Below are 15,021 nucleotides of genomic sequence, written 5' to 3' on the forward strand. Positions count from 1 at the left end.
GTTGAGGGTAAAATTATGCCTCTGAAGCTCGCAGATGTATTGTGATTTTCTTGTTGAAAAAACTAATCCACCCCTTAGGAGTGTGTACATGTTCAATTTTGTGCATGTATCCACAATTTAAGGAATCCTAGAACATTCATCTTCCATCCTGTGGTGAAGTTGTTACATCATTACAGGAATAATATTCTTCACCGTTATCAGGCAATTTGGTGTCTTTCGCAATTACGTTCGGGGAGATTTTGGGTTCTGCTAGGACAGCTGTTTCATTTGACAGAAAAGAAACAACATCTCGCATGTTAGGTCTATCCTTAGCTTTGTCTTGCGCACACAGGAGACCAATATGTACGTATTTCAACATTTCATTAGCCGTGTAAGTTCCGTTCAGTATAGGGTCTATTAGTTGGAGCGCTCTACCTTCATTCCACAACATCCATGCCTGAAACACATTTATATAGAAAGGTATTTTATATATGGAACTTCTGATTAATGATGCATATTTATTGAAGGAGTTGATACAGAGCGTACATATCCTATAAGATTGTCGGGATATTCATGAAAGTAACAGTTCTTCTTGCCACTAACAATTTCGAGTATTAGCACTGCAAAACTAAAACATCAGTTCTAGTTGATATAACACCTTTTGAAACATACTCTGGAGGCATATATCCGCTGAAAAAAAATATGAACATTTAGCCTTTAAATGAAACAATAGAGGCTAATTAATTACTTATATCAATAAAACCATAATTTAGATGTGTACTTACAAAGTTCCAATGACTCTATTTGTGATTTCTTCGTATTCTTTCAATCCAATCATTCTTGCGATGCCAAAATCAGATATTTTTGGTTTCATCTCATTATCAAGTAAAATATTATTTGACTTTAAGTGTCGGTGAACCACTCCTAAATTTGAAGATTTATGAAGATAAAGAAGGCCTTGAGCAATACCTTGAATGATATTAAGTCTTCTCTCCCAATCTATCAGGATAACGTGGTTGGAATCTAGTCCAAGAAATATTGAAATAAATAAACAGTATAAAACTATTTATATATATCCATCAAATTGGAAAAACTTTTTAAAAAAAGAAGAATGTAATAGATATAAAGCATACCAAAAAGGTAGAAGTCCAAGCTCTTGTTGGGCAGATATTCGTAGATGAGCATTCTTTCTTCTTTCTCAATGCAGAACCCACAAAGTCTTACCAAATTAGGATGTTGAAGTTTAGCTATCAATTCAATCTCGTTCTCAAATTCAGTTAACCCTTGTCTTGAGTTTCTAGAAAGTCTTTTTACTGCTATTTCTTGCCCATCAGGTAATTTTCCCTGAAACATATCTTTCTCATCAAATTAATCATCTTGTTTAAATAGAGAATAATCAGAATACTGGACTGAAAGTATTATCTTTTTCTTCCCCGCTAGTTGTGGGAGTCATCTCTTTTGACTGTTGTGAAATTAGCAAAACAATGTCCTCATAAAATCTTGATCTTACTTTGTAGACGGGTCCGAAGCCACCCTCCCCCAACTTATTTGTTGAGAAGAAGTTGTTAGTTGCCACATCAAGGCTTTCAAAGCTGAATATATGCATCTCATGCCTTGTCAACTCATTTTTATTAAATTTTCCGACCTCGCCGTTTACAGAGGAATGTATTTCAAAACCTCTAATTTCAGATAGTAACATCTTTTGATACGATCTCTCTTCACATGATAGCCATGCAAGAAGAATGAAAAAAATGGGTAAGAAAAGAATCAACCTCGTAAAAGATATTTTTAAATTCTTAACATGGAAGTTTACCCTCTAGGCTTATTACCTTTCTTCCTATAAAAATGGCATGCGCAGATGATCGATGCCAGTATCACTAGAGCTCCTCCTGCAACGCTAGCTATCCATGTTACTTGATATCTTTTGCTACATAAAATAAATTTCATCATCATTAGAAGTTGAGAACACGCATTGAGTTATTGCCAGTGGTAGTGTCCTTCATTTTTTATTACACATTTCTCGGGTTCTTTTTCTTTTTCTTCTCTCAATATTCTAGTAATATATAAAAAAAATTAGTGAGAGATAGCGGCATTTCATAAGTAACGTGAAAGGAAAGTTGGAAATATTCATATATGTTTTTCAATTCTATTAGCCACGATGAATATTAAAAAATTGAAAACATTTGGAAAGGTGTCCCTTAGATCTTTACATAAGAAACGTGAGAGATAGCGGCATAACTTAGTGATAAAAAATATATTAAATGTAATTTTTAAAATAAATCTGTTTTAAAAATAAGCAAGTAAAATAATATTCACGATTGATTTAAAAATAAAATAAAATAATTTTAATCTGCTAAAGTTTAAATATAAATATATTTTCATTTAATCACTTCATAAATAATTTCACTTTAAAGCAACTAATTTTAAAAAGATTAAATATCCTTTTGGGTTCTTAATAAAAAACACTGTCACCATTTTAGTTTCTTAAAAAAAAAAAATTACTCTCCAAGTCTCTAAGAAATTCAAAGTAGACCTATTTAGTTGAAATCGTGATCTCTCATAAATTCAAAAAAGATCCACATTAGTCTCTCAAAAAGACTAAAATTGGTTCATTTTAAATTTCTTAAGAATCTTGAGACTAATTTTTTTTTTTTTAAGGGGGACCATATTTTTTGGTAGGGACCCAAAAGGTATTTATTGTTTTAAAAATAACATATCTAGAACTTTGCTTTCTTGACACTAATTTAATGATCTATGTCACACATGAGCTACGATTGTGTGGGTCTATTTTTTTAATTTTAATAAAATTATGACAGTATACAGTGTTATCATACATTTGAAAGTGATCCAGAAAAGAAACAAAGCAATTAAAAAGAAGTAGCATTGTGCATAGTTATGCACTTACCCTTGGATTTTTCTTCTACAATATTAGTAGTATTTGTGGGATTATCTCGGATGAAGTAAATTGGCCTTCCACTAGGAGATGCATTAAATTCAGCGCCCTTATCCCACATCTCACAACCAGTATTATCCTCATGTGTGGGGGAAAAGAAGGAACATGAGCAACTATGGAAGCACATAGCGCCGCAATCATAAAGATCAATCATTTCCATTCCGTCACTCTTGTAACCGAGTGTAGACATGTAACCATGCATGAAGTCCCCCAATGATAAATAATCATTTGGGTTCCTGCACTTGGGAGGTTTAAGAGGAAGCACACATCCACTAACAGTAACATGTGCATTGCACGAGACAGAAGCTCCACCAGTGAGTTGACCCTTAGAATCTAAGACAATAGGATCTTCATGAGCCGATGATGCCACATAAACGTAACTGGTTTCGTTTTCATTTGAAATACATGCAAAATAGTGATCCTTTTTGACAGATGTCAATCTTAAATTTGGAAACCTCCCTTGTTCATTCAGAGGTCCACTTCTCCAAAAGATGTTCCCTTTCCACCAAATGACCAATTGTTTTGTATCAAGAGGGTCCACCCCAAGAGTGAAGGAACCCAAAACTGGCATGTTTGGTCCAACCCATGATGTTAGGTTCCATACATGTCTTGTTCTCCAGTTGAATCCGAGTTTGGACCATGGCAAGAGGATGTTACATGGGGTGTTATGACTTTCCCAGAGGACCTTCGTAGAGCCATTTGCAAATGTTTGTTGGAGTTTGAAGTTGCCGTCATCATGCAAAGTGGCATGAGCATTGACAAGGTGTGCTGCTCCATGAGAGTATAGTTGTATAGAGTTTGAATCCCCACTGTACATAATTTTCATGTTCCCATAATCATCAATGATAAGACTTGAAAAGGGTAATCAGAAAAATATTATTAAATTGTGTAAATAATCTGATACAAAGAGGTCTCTATTTATAGAGACTAAAAAACTTAATTCTTGACCTAATGGACTTGGCCCAATACAACAAATAATAATAAATAACTAATATTTATAACACTCCCCCTCAAGCTGAAGAATAGATATTTATCATTCCCAGCTTGCTAGTAAGTTCTTGAAATCTGTCTGAAGGAAGTCCCTTTGTCAATAGATCAGCTAATTGACGCCCAGTGAGAATATATGGAGTGGTAATCAATTCGCTATCAAGTTTCTCTTTGATGAAATGGCGGTCGACCTCAATATGTTTAGTCCGATCATGTTGAACCGGATTATGAGCTATATAAATAGCGGACTTATTGTCACATAGCAGTTTCATAGGTCCCTCACATTTTATTTTGAGATCATCAAGTACAATTTTCAGCCACAGTAATTCACAAATGCCTTGAGCCATAGCTTGAAATTCAGCTTCTACACTTGATCTGGCAACCACATCTTGTTTCTTACTTCTCCATGTCACCAAGTTACCGCAAAGAAACATGCAATAACCAGTGGTAGATCGACGGTCAGTCACGGATCCAGCATAATCAGCATCAGTGTAGACTTCTAAAGAGAGATTGCCATCACGTCGGAATAACAATCCTTTACCAGGAGTAGTTTTAAGATACTGAAGAATTCTCTCTACTATCTGCATGTGTTTCTCCTTTGGATCGTGTATAAACTGACTGACAACACTAACAACATAAGCTAGGTCTGGTCTAGTATGAGCCAGATATATCAATTTCTCAACTAACCGTTGATATTGTCCTTTATCAACTGGAGGACTTTCCTCTTCATAGCTTATCTTGTGATTCTGCTCAATAGGAGTATTAGAGGGTTTACACCCGAGCTTTCCTGCTTCTTTGAGAAGATCAAGAACATATTTTCTCTGGCTGATAAAAATTTCTTTGCTTGAATGAGCTACTTCTATCCTAGGAAATATCTCAGTTTCCCAAGGTCTTTGACTTCAAACTCAGAGGCAAGCCGTGTTTGCAGAACCTGTCTCTCCACAAAATCATCACCTGTGATAATAATATCATCAACATATACAAGGAGCACAGTAAGCTTCCCATTTTGGGAGTGCTTGAAGAAAAAAGTGTGATCTCCTTGACTCTGTCTGTATCCTAAGGTCATCATAACCTTAGTAAACCTTCCAAACCAGGCACGAGGTGACTGCTTCAATCCATACAAAGCCTTTTTTAATCTATAAACTTTATTTTCTCCCTTCACAGAATCAAAACCAGGCAGAATTTCCATGTAGACTTCTTCTTCTAACTCACCATTGAGGAAAACATTTTTCACATCAAACTGATTTATATCCCAATTATAATGGGCAGCAAGGGATAACAAGACTCTCACCGTATTCATCTTTGCAACTGGAGCAAAGGTTTCTTCATAATCAATGCCATAGGTTTGAGTGTAACCTTTGGCGACTAATCGAGTCTTGTATCTCTCAAGAGTTCCATCAGAATTATATTTCAAAGCATAAACCCATCTGCACCCTACTGCTTTCTTTCCGTTAGGTCTATCAATAACCTCTCATGTTTTATTTTTCTCCAACGCATTCATCTCCTCTTGCAGGGCTTGAGCCCAATTCCCATCTTTCAAGGCTTCATGTACTGATTTTGGGATTGAAATAGAATCTAGTGCTGAAACAAAGCTTTTGTGCAGCACATAAAGATTAATAGAGGAAACAAAATGAGAGATAGGGTATTGAGTACAAGAGGGACAAGAAGAACAAGATTTCTTGGAACAAGATCTTTTTCCTTTTCTTAGAGCAATGAGTAAATCATCAGAAGTAGTAATAATGGGTAAGTCATCAGAAGTATTAACATCATGATCAAAAATATGAGATTCAGGACTTACCAGTGGTTCAGACGATTGAGGTTGCTAGTGAGGCAACGTGGGTTGTTTCCTTCTTTGATATACCAACTCAGGTGTCACAATCTTCCGTATCTCTGGTGTACTTGATGTATCAGTCATAGGAGGATCAAACATAGGAGGAATTGGAACAAGAGGAGGAGATACTGACACAGGTAAAGGAGTAGACACTGAAGACTCAAACTCAAAGAAGGAATGTGATGATTTTTCTGGTGAATTATTCTCCCCCTGAAGATGAGGACCTTGGAAAAAGGACTTAGATTCCTGAAATGTAACATCCATAGAAACAAAAAAATTTCGACTACCAGGGTGATAGCACTTGTAGCCCTTCTTATCAAGAACATAACCAAGGAAGACACATTTAATAGCCATAGGGTCCAACTTACTGCGATGATGTTTATGAACATGAACAAAAGCAACACACCCAAACACTCGTAGAGGAAGACTCATAGTTGGAATAGAAGGAAAAAAAGAAGTTATAGAGCGAATAGGACTTACATGGTCAAGTACCCGAGTGGGTAAACAGTTGATCTAGAATGCTGTAGTAAGAATAACATCTCCCCAATAGTATTTGGGTACATGTGTCTGAAACATTAATGCACGAGTCACTTCAAGAAGGTGACGATTTTTTATTTCAGCAACCCCATTCTGTTGAGGGGTGTCAACAAAAGTAAGTTCACGAATCATACCGTTATTTCGTATAAAGTGGGAAATATCTGATTAACATATTTAGTACCATTATCTGTCCTTAGTCTCTTGATCTTTTTACCAAATTGGGTTTCAACCATTTTATAAAATTGAAAGAACAGTTGTGGTACCTCAGACTTTTCACGCATTAAGTAAACTCAAGTTACACGAGTGCAATCATCAATAAAAGAAACAAACCAGTTATTTTCAGAAGAATGAGGAACCTTAGAAGGACCCCAAACATCAGAATGAATAAGATCAAAAGGTTCAACACTCTTAGTAATAGTAGAAGGAAAAGTCACACGATGATGCTCAGCAAACTCACAAACATCATAATGAAAAGACTCAACAGACTTAGACAAAAACAATGACGGAAATAAAGACTTGAGTAAACTAAATGGAGGATGTCCCAAGCGCTTATGATGGAGCCAAATCAAAGAATCAGCAGTTGATTGACCATGAGACAGCAAGATGTGATCTGTTACTTTATTGGCGGGAGATTATGACACCAGATAGTACAACCCACCTTGCTCTTTAGCACTACCAATCGTCTTCCCCATTGCGAGATCCTGAAAAACACAATGGGTAGGGAAGAAGGTTACAATATAATTCAAATCTTTTGTAATTTTATGAATAGAAAGAAGATTCGTGGAGAGTTTAGGAACATGAAGAGCATCTTTAAGATGTAAGGACTGCTGTAAGTTGATATTACCAGTACCCGCAATTGATGTATGTGAACCATCAGCTACGGCTATTGTATGAGTTCCAATGATAGGATGATAAGAAGTAAAGAGGTCAGCACAACAAGCCATATGATCAGTAGCACCAGAATCAACAACCCAAGAATGTTTAAAATCAGTACATGAAGAAAGAAAAGAATAAGTTTTGGAGCTCATACCAGTCATAGCCAAAGCATTAGTATCAGATGGCTTACTCTGAGAATCAAGGATGGTTCGGAGCCGTTTCAACTCATCTTGACGGAACGCAGGTTGAGTCTCAGTAGGTGCAGGAGCTATTTCAGAGGAAGTAAAATGTGCTTGACCACGCATCCTTGCCATCTTTTCTAAGACCGTTTGCTTTCCATGGAGACAAAAACATAGATCCTTGATATGACCCGTTCTTTTACAATAAGAACACCAGCGATCATCTTTCTTAGGTCTAGAAGATGCACCATCAGAAAATTTTCCAAAGGAGTTCCTTTGAGAAGAACCATCCCTTTTTGTTGAAATCAAAGCAGACCCATAACTTTAGATGAGAGCATAATGGACCCTTCGGACACTTTGGTATCCATCATGACAGCCCTGCGACTTTCTTCACCCCTGACAATGTGAAAAACTTCAGAAAGAGACGATAATTTTCCCTTACCAAGAATTTGAACTCGAATAGGGTCATATTCTGAGTTGAGACCACAAAGAAAATCATAGATCCTATGGCGTTCAATGGAGGTGGTCAGAGTGGTTGCATCCTTGCTACATTCCATCTTCAAGTTCTCGTACTGATCAAGCTCAGTCCATAACTTATTCATAATACCATAATATTCTGTTATAGAGAGAGAACCTTGCTTGGTAGAAAAATTCCGATTCCTCAGATCATAATAAGTGGCAGCATCTTGCTTCATTGAATAGGTCTGCTTAAGAACGTTCCAGATCTCAAGAGCAGTAGGTAAAAACATGCAGTGTTGACTAACCTCAGGAGTCATAGAGTTCCATAGCCACGTCATAATAAGTGAGTCTTCATCATCCCAATCAGCAAATGTTGGAGCTGTTTTGGCAGGAACAGGTCCTTCAATATGAGCAACTTTACAGCGTCCTTTGAGAATGGTACGAATGACTTGGGACCATTATAAATAATTCTTTCCATTCAGACGATAATTCTGATAAGAGTAGGAAGATCATTGTGACCAAGAGGGGTCACCACAGACTGTGTAGAAGAATTTGTAGTTGTGTTTGCAAGGGTTGATTCAGTTTCAGTGTCGGAGGCCATACTGCAAAAAACTAGTCAAAGAACAAACTCCAAGAAGCCAAAAATTCAGAAAAAATACCAAACGACGTACGATCAGAGGGGAAAACACAGATCCAGAAAGAGGGTGAAGAGACGATCACTGTTGCTTTTGGTCGAAACTGAAAAAACACCTCCACACGCCGGTGGAGTTGTCTGCGAGTGGGCTTCACGCGCCGAGAGAGAGACAGTGCGTGAGAGCGCGTGCGAAGTTGGCCGGAGCTGGGCTTTCCACCGTGAGGTCGTCCGGAGGTGGTGGTCCCGTCTGTGGTTGATCGAAGTTGAAAGGCCGCCGGAGAAAAGGTCAAACGCGATGAACAGGGTGCTGCCTTGTTGAAACACGATGAATACAGTGAGGAAAAATAATTTGGTGTCTGTCGGTGTTGTTTTGCTACTGAGTGAAGAGGAAAATTAGAGGAACAATGATCTTCTCGGTCCAAGAGGTCCCCGATTTTTTTTTCCTGTGGCAGCTGATGGCAGCGAGAGACGAAAAAAGAATAAAAGGTTTCGTAGGCACAGAAGCAGAGCCCTCAGGATCGAGAGCTCTAATACCAACTTGAGAAGGGTAATCAGAAAAATATTATTAAATTGTGTAAATAATCTGATACAAAGAGGTCTCTATTTATAGAAACTAAAAGACCTAATTTTTGACCTAATGAGCTTGGCCCAATACAACAAATAATAATAAAGGGATTTGCATTTGTCATTTAACATGACACAACAAACTTTTCTACACAAACAACATTTTGTGAGGCCCACACTTTTTGAAGAAAAAAGAAAAAAAAAGAAATTACGGCAAGCAAAACGAATCTCTATAACATTACACAATCACTTTTCCTACAACATAACTCTTATAAAACCTAATAATAAATAACTAATATTTACAACAATAAGCCTTGGACCTGAATCATCATCGACTGGGTTTGTTCGGGTTGGCAACCCAGATGCGATTTTCACCAAAGGTTATTCCAACGTAGCTTTTCCCAATAGCATTAGGGAAAGAGAAAAAATCTAGCTTGCACATAGAGTGAGGGGAGATGAGAGAATCCCCAAGTCTAAAATTTGATCCTTGCAACAAAGTATTACCTGAAATCAGGCTTGTCAAGTGCAATGCAAATGTGAGGAAAAACAGGGCTCGGCCAATGCCACCCATAATTGGTAAGTTTTTCAATTCTCACTTGTTAATTAAAGAGACTAATAAACAAGTAGAAGCAGTTGGTGGGAGGCTTTCTGGCTCCATTAATGGCCAAGCTTTGTTTGGGACTGAAGGGAAGGGATATCTAAATAACAGAACACTTGAAGTATCTAAAGAATTTCACTGTTCTTGACCCTTGATTCTGTCGTTAGGTTGTTATTTTTCTAGTCAATGCCAGCCCCAAGAAGGTGACCAGCAACCAAATATCTTTAAACTTATCGTCTTACGGTCTTACTTTTGATGGCATACACTTCGTCACCATACTCTAAGATGGCGAAAAGCATCATTTATTCCTTTGTTTTGGAATTACAACGTATCAGTAATTTATTTATTTATTTTTAACAAGCATATGTAAATATAATATGGGTTACCTTGTCTTAACAAGTACAATTCAGAAATTGAAAATTTATCACTTAAGAATTTAAAGTGGAAGTCTGTGAATGCAATCCTCTAGTTGGGTACGCGATGTTGCAATTATCTTCCAGAAATACTAGTATTTGTTACATCATTTAAGGAATGATGTTCTTGCTTGCTGTAAGGAAGTTCTGACTCTTCCACAACCGCATTGATGAAGAATGCTGGCTGCTTTGGTTGGGGAAGTTGTATTGTATCATTTGATAGAAAAGAAACAATATCTAACATTGTAGGTCTATCTGTTGCTTGATCTTGTACACACAAGAGGCCGATATGACTGCATCTTAAAACTTCATTCTGAGTATTTAATTCATTTAATGTTGGCTCTACTAGCTCGAGAGCTCTACTTTCATTCCAAAGCTCCCATGCCTACAAACAAGAGTCCCAGCATCCACACCAAACAACAATATAATCTTAACCATCGTTAATGATAAAGTATAAATTTTATGCACAATGGATTTGAGAAACTTACATATCCTATGAGGTTGAGTGGTCTATCCGAATGATAGCGACTATGATTCTTCTTACCACTAAGAATCTCCAATAGCAGAACACCAAAGCTAAAAACATCTGTCTTGATAGACACAACACCGTTTATTGCATACTCTGGAGCCATGTACCCACTGCAAAGATAGCAACATGAACGGATGTTTGCATATGAGATAAATAGAAGACAAAAGATTTTGAAAATGCAAGATCATTTATAAACTTACTATGTACCAACAACTCTATTTGTGTTTTCTTCTGATACTCTTTGACCAAATATTCGAGCCATTCCAAAGTCAGATATTTTAGGATTCATCTCTTCGTCAAGTAATATATTGCCTGCTTTCAGGTCTCGATGTATCACCTTTAGCCTTGAATACTTGTGAAGATAAAGAAGTCCTTGAGCAATGCCTCCAATAATGTTCAAGCGTTTTTCCCAGTCTAGTAAATGCTTTCTAGTTGAATCTGTTTTGAAGTAGTAAGGATGCTGATTAATATGCTATATGCTAACATTTGCCATATTCTTAATTTTGTTAAGATAAAAGACAGCCTACCGAAGAGGTAGAAGTCTAAGCTCTTGTTAGACATGTACTCATAAACTAATATTCTTTCATCTCTCTGGATGCAGAACCCTAAAAGCTTTACGAGATTATTGTGCTGGAGTTTGGCCATGAGTTTAGCTTCATTCTTAAACTCTATCAGCCCTTGTCCTGAACTTTTAGAAAGTCGCTTCATTGCGACCTCTTGCCGATCACTTAATGTTCCCTGAAAGTGTTATTATATCAATTCCTGTCTAGACAGTTTCCAATTTAAGTAAGCAGAACTTACCTTATAAACAGGACCAAAACCACCCTCTCCGAGCTTATTCGCAGCTGAGAAATTGTTTGTGGCAGCAATTATGCTTTCGAATGTGAATACTTCCACCTCATTGCTTGCCTTTTCCTTTTTCTTACCTTTTCTGGCTTTGCCGTACACCATCGAAAGCATTGCATTACCTCCAATCTCATGCAATAGGTTCTTCTGCATCACTTTTCTAGCCACTAGTGGGGCGACATGAAAATATAACTTATAAAGAGGCCTCAAAGTCTTAAAACTCATAGAACCGTATTTAATATTTATTACGTCGTAGTTACCTTTTGCTCTGTATTTTCTCCACATGGCACGGCCTGAATAGAACATCGTAGGTATTGCAAGGGCTGCTCCTACCCCAATGATGAGCCATATCCACCACCTGTTTACTGTAACAGACAGGAAAATAATTTTACACTCTGAAAAAGGTTGCTGAAACAATTTTAGATGGAGGTTAGCGGGTTATATCCTAGCCAGGTACCTGAAAATACTTCCAAAGAATCAAGAGATATAACCAATTGATTTGGAGTCAATTATGAGAAACCTGTATTTGTTATTTATTGTGATTACTTCTTCTTATTGATAATCAAGTATATTCAGTCAATCTGAACCCTTTTATTTTTTATTTTTCTCATTGGAAATCGTAGGGCAATAAAAAAGGTTGAAAGAAAAGCAACCTTTTCGTCAAAAAACATAAATATAACAGCCTTATAAGTTGGGAATCCGGACAAACCTTTGTGGTTAATAAAGTAGATTGATTGAGCATTTTGCCCAGAAGATCTAATGAATTTCGTTCCTTCGCCCCATATCTGGCATCCAGTATTGTTAATGTGATTTGTTGGGGCATACGCTTCGCAGGAACAGTTGTTCCTACATATGATCTCACAGCACTGGGTACCATTAGTGCTCCCGCCATCATAAACTTTGATACCATCGGTGGACATGTAGCCAAAACGTTCCACGAAGCCACCGTAGCGGCTTCTGCAATTAGGAAGGCTTTGCTGTGTGCACAGAGAACTTATTTGAATTTGGGTACTGTAGCCACTGCTTTTATCAGAGAACCTAGACCACAACATCACACCTCCATAATTTGGTGACTCCTTTACTGCTGGTAATATCGTGGATATTAATACATCTGCTGGAACATAACCACTTGTAGCTGATGCTGAATCTGCTGCTAACTGCAGAAATATTTCCCCCCCTTTTAATGATGTCGTCCATCGGTTCCATGTATTCAGAAAGTTACTGAAATTTCCTTGTGTATAATCGCATGAAGGGTTGTTGAAGAATTGCACCCAAACATAGTCAAAAAGGCCAGTATCAAGGGCCGTACCCAACGCTGTATCAGGAAATGGGCACTGAGGTGCTGCAGACAAGTACACAGTTTGATTTGCTGTGGCCGAGTGTGACTTAAGGTAACGTGCGAGGTCATGCACGTATGGTATATTTTGCTCTATGTCAAAATCAATGCCATTTAATATTGCATCGCCAAGTGGGCGTGATGACGAGGAGCCACCCAGGAAATTGTCCCACAAGTAATCTGAGACATTTTTAGCATCCGCTGAGGAAGCTAGCGAATATATCCCAGAACCTCCTCCAATGGAGAGCATGACCTTGATCCCATGCTTTTGACAATTCCTAATGTCTCTACCAATTTGAGTGCACCCATTAGAAGAAGGGTCACAATGACCTGCGAGGTTGATTAGAGGGGTTTGGCCATTCCCAAAGGTGGAAAGGAAGGCTATATTGACATACTTGTATATTCCTGTTGCACATGTTTCATTAAGGCTTCCCTCATTGACGTTTTGACCCCAGTAAATGCCGATATCCTCGCCTTCAGAGGGCTCAAGTACGAGGATGAGGAACAACAACAAGTGGAGGATTCTGGGCATCTTGCTCTGTTTGTGTTAGGTTCACTCCCACCTGTGACTTTGCATAACTATCTCGCTCTAGTAATAAAATCTGTGGCCCCCAACATCACCTTCGACGCGTTTTGTTGTCCTTCTGGTTTCAATTCCATACACGCATTTGGTCTCTCTTTCCACACTCTCTGTCCCACCAACCTTTTGAGTTTTGACCTTGATACAGTAATCATTGATTTATTTACAAATAATACAAATAACTTATTTATTTACATTAACCGCAAAAAAAAAAAACCAATCCATTATTAATATAGTAATCATTGACCGATGATCACCTAGAAGACTTAAACACTGAACATTTAGTCTTTTAATTTATCACTATATTAATAATGGATTGGTTTTTTTTTTTTGCGGTTAATGTAAATAAATAAGTTATCTGTATTATGTCCAATACGGCGTCGTTTTAGGATTAAAATTATGATATTTTTATAATTTTAATTTATTTCAGGTTATTATAATCTTTATAATTATAATTATCTAATCTTTCAATCTTAAAACGACGTCTTTTTAAAAATAAATAGAGATAACTTATATGTATTAATGCAGAAATATTTTTTCAGATTAATAATATAATAAAATGAGTTAGTCTTGTATATAAGTTAATTCTGGTCTTATTAAAAATATGATTTTATGAGTTTAATGTTAGATGAGGAAACTTCTTTTTCATGCAGATACAAGAAAAAGAAAAGAGAAAGTTGAATGACGAAAGAGGAAAAAAATGTGGACCTTACCTCTTTGATGTGTTTGTAGAAAAGTTTTTATTTCCTCATACAACATTATACTCAACAAACCCTTAAAAATAATATCATAATTAATTTATTTCTTCTTAATACCTTTAGTTATATAAATATCTTTCTAATTTTAAATAATTACCTTTCCTTTTCTTCTTCAAATAGGTTTTTAAGAAAAAAGGTGAATAATATCTAATTTTAGTGTAATAATAAGTTTTAATTATTTATTATTTTATTTCATAATTTCATGCAATATACTAGTGCTAATATAATTTTATGTAAATAATATGAATTCCCGCGGCGTAATTATTCAGTATTGATTATGTGATGTTGGTCAATTGGAAAAGAAGACATAAGTTGAATTGAGAACAGAGAGTCACCCTATGATGCAAGGATACTAACACGGGACACGAGACACAATACGACATGTCGATACGTTAATTTTAAAAAATGACATATTTCGACACGTTGGGATACGTTTTGATATTAAATAATATTTTTAATATATATAATATAATTTATATTTAATACATATAACAGTTCATAATTAGTCATATAACCAATCAAATATTCAAATTACATAACATAAATATAAAAAATAAAATTTTTTCGTACCTTGTTAATTTTTCATGTCAAATTTCATAACAGAAAAAAATTGATTTATAAATATTTTTTTTATTTTTAGTTAATAAAATAAAATTAAGACTAAAAAAAAATAAATATGTCTGAACGTTGACCACGTGTCCGAAAAAGTTGATTATGTGTCCAAAAAACATGTCGGAGCGTGTCAGAGAATTAATCACGTGTCCCAAAATGTTGACAGCGTATCGAACGCGTGTCCGCATCGGCACGTGTCCGAAAAAAAATTGTGTGTCCGGGTTTCTTCAGTCAGCATGGTAGCTAAATTTACTTGATGAAAAAATAAATAAAATTAGCTTTTAGTAAATAATTTTAAAATTTTGTAAAATCTAAGTGGAAAAAAATCTCAAAATAAACCCATCCCAAAA

The 15,021-nt window shown here is 36.3% G+C and overlaps 1 pseudogene; it reads right to left on the minus strand.

Annotated features, from left to right (window-relative positions):
• Positions 1 to 136: 136 nt before the first annotated feature.
• On the minus strand, positions 137 to 13,253 carry LOC133285369 (uncharacterized; annotated as a pseudogene).
• Between the last annotated feature and the right edge of the window lie 1,768 nt (positions 13,254 to 15,021).

The sequence above is a fragment of the Gastrolobium bilobum genome, unplaced genomic scaffold (genome assembly GCF_033153095.1).
Source record: "Gastrolobium bilobum isolate Gb01-03AN ecotype WA unplaced genomic scaffold, APGP_CSIRO_Gbil_v1 utg1211, whole genome shotgun sequence".
Taxonomy (NCBI): domain Eukaryota; kingdom Viridiplantae; phylum Streptophyta; class Magnoliopsida; order Fabales; family Fabaceae; genus Gastrolobium; species Gastrolobium bilobum.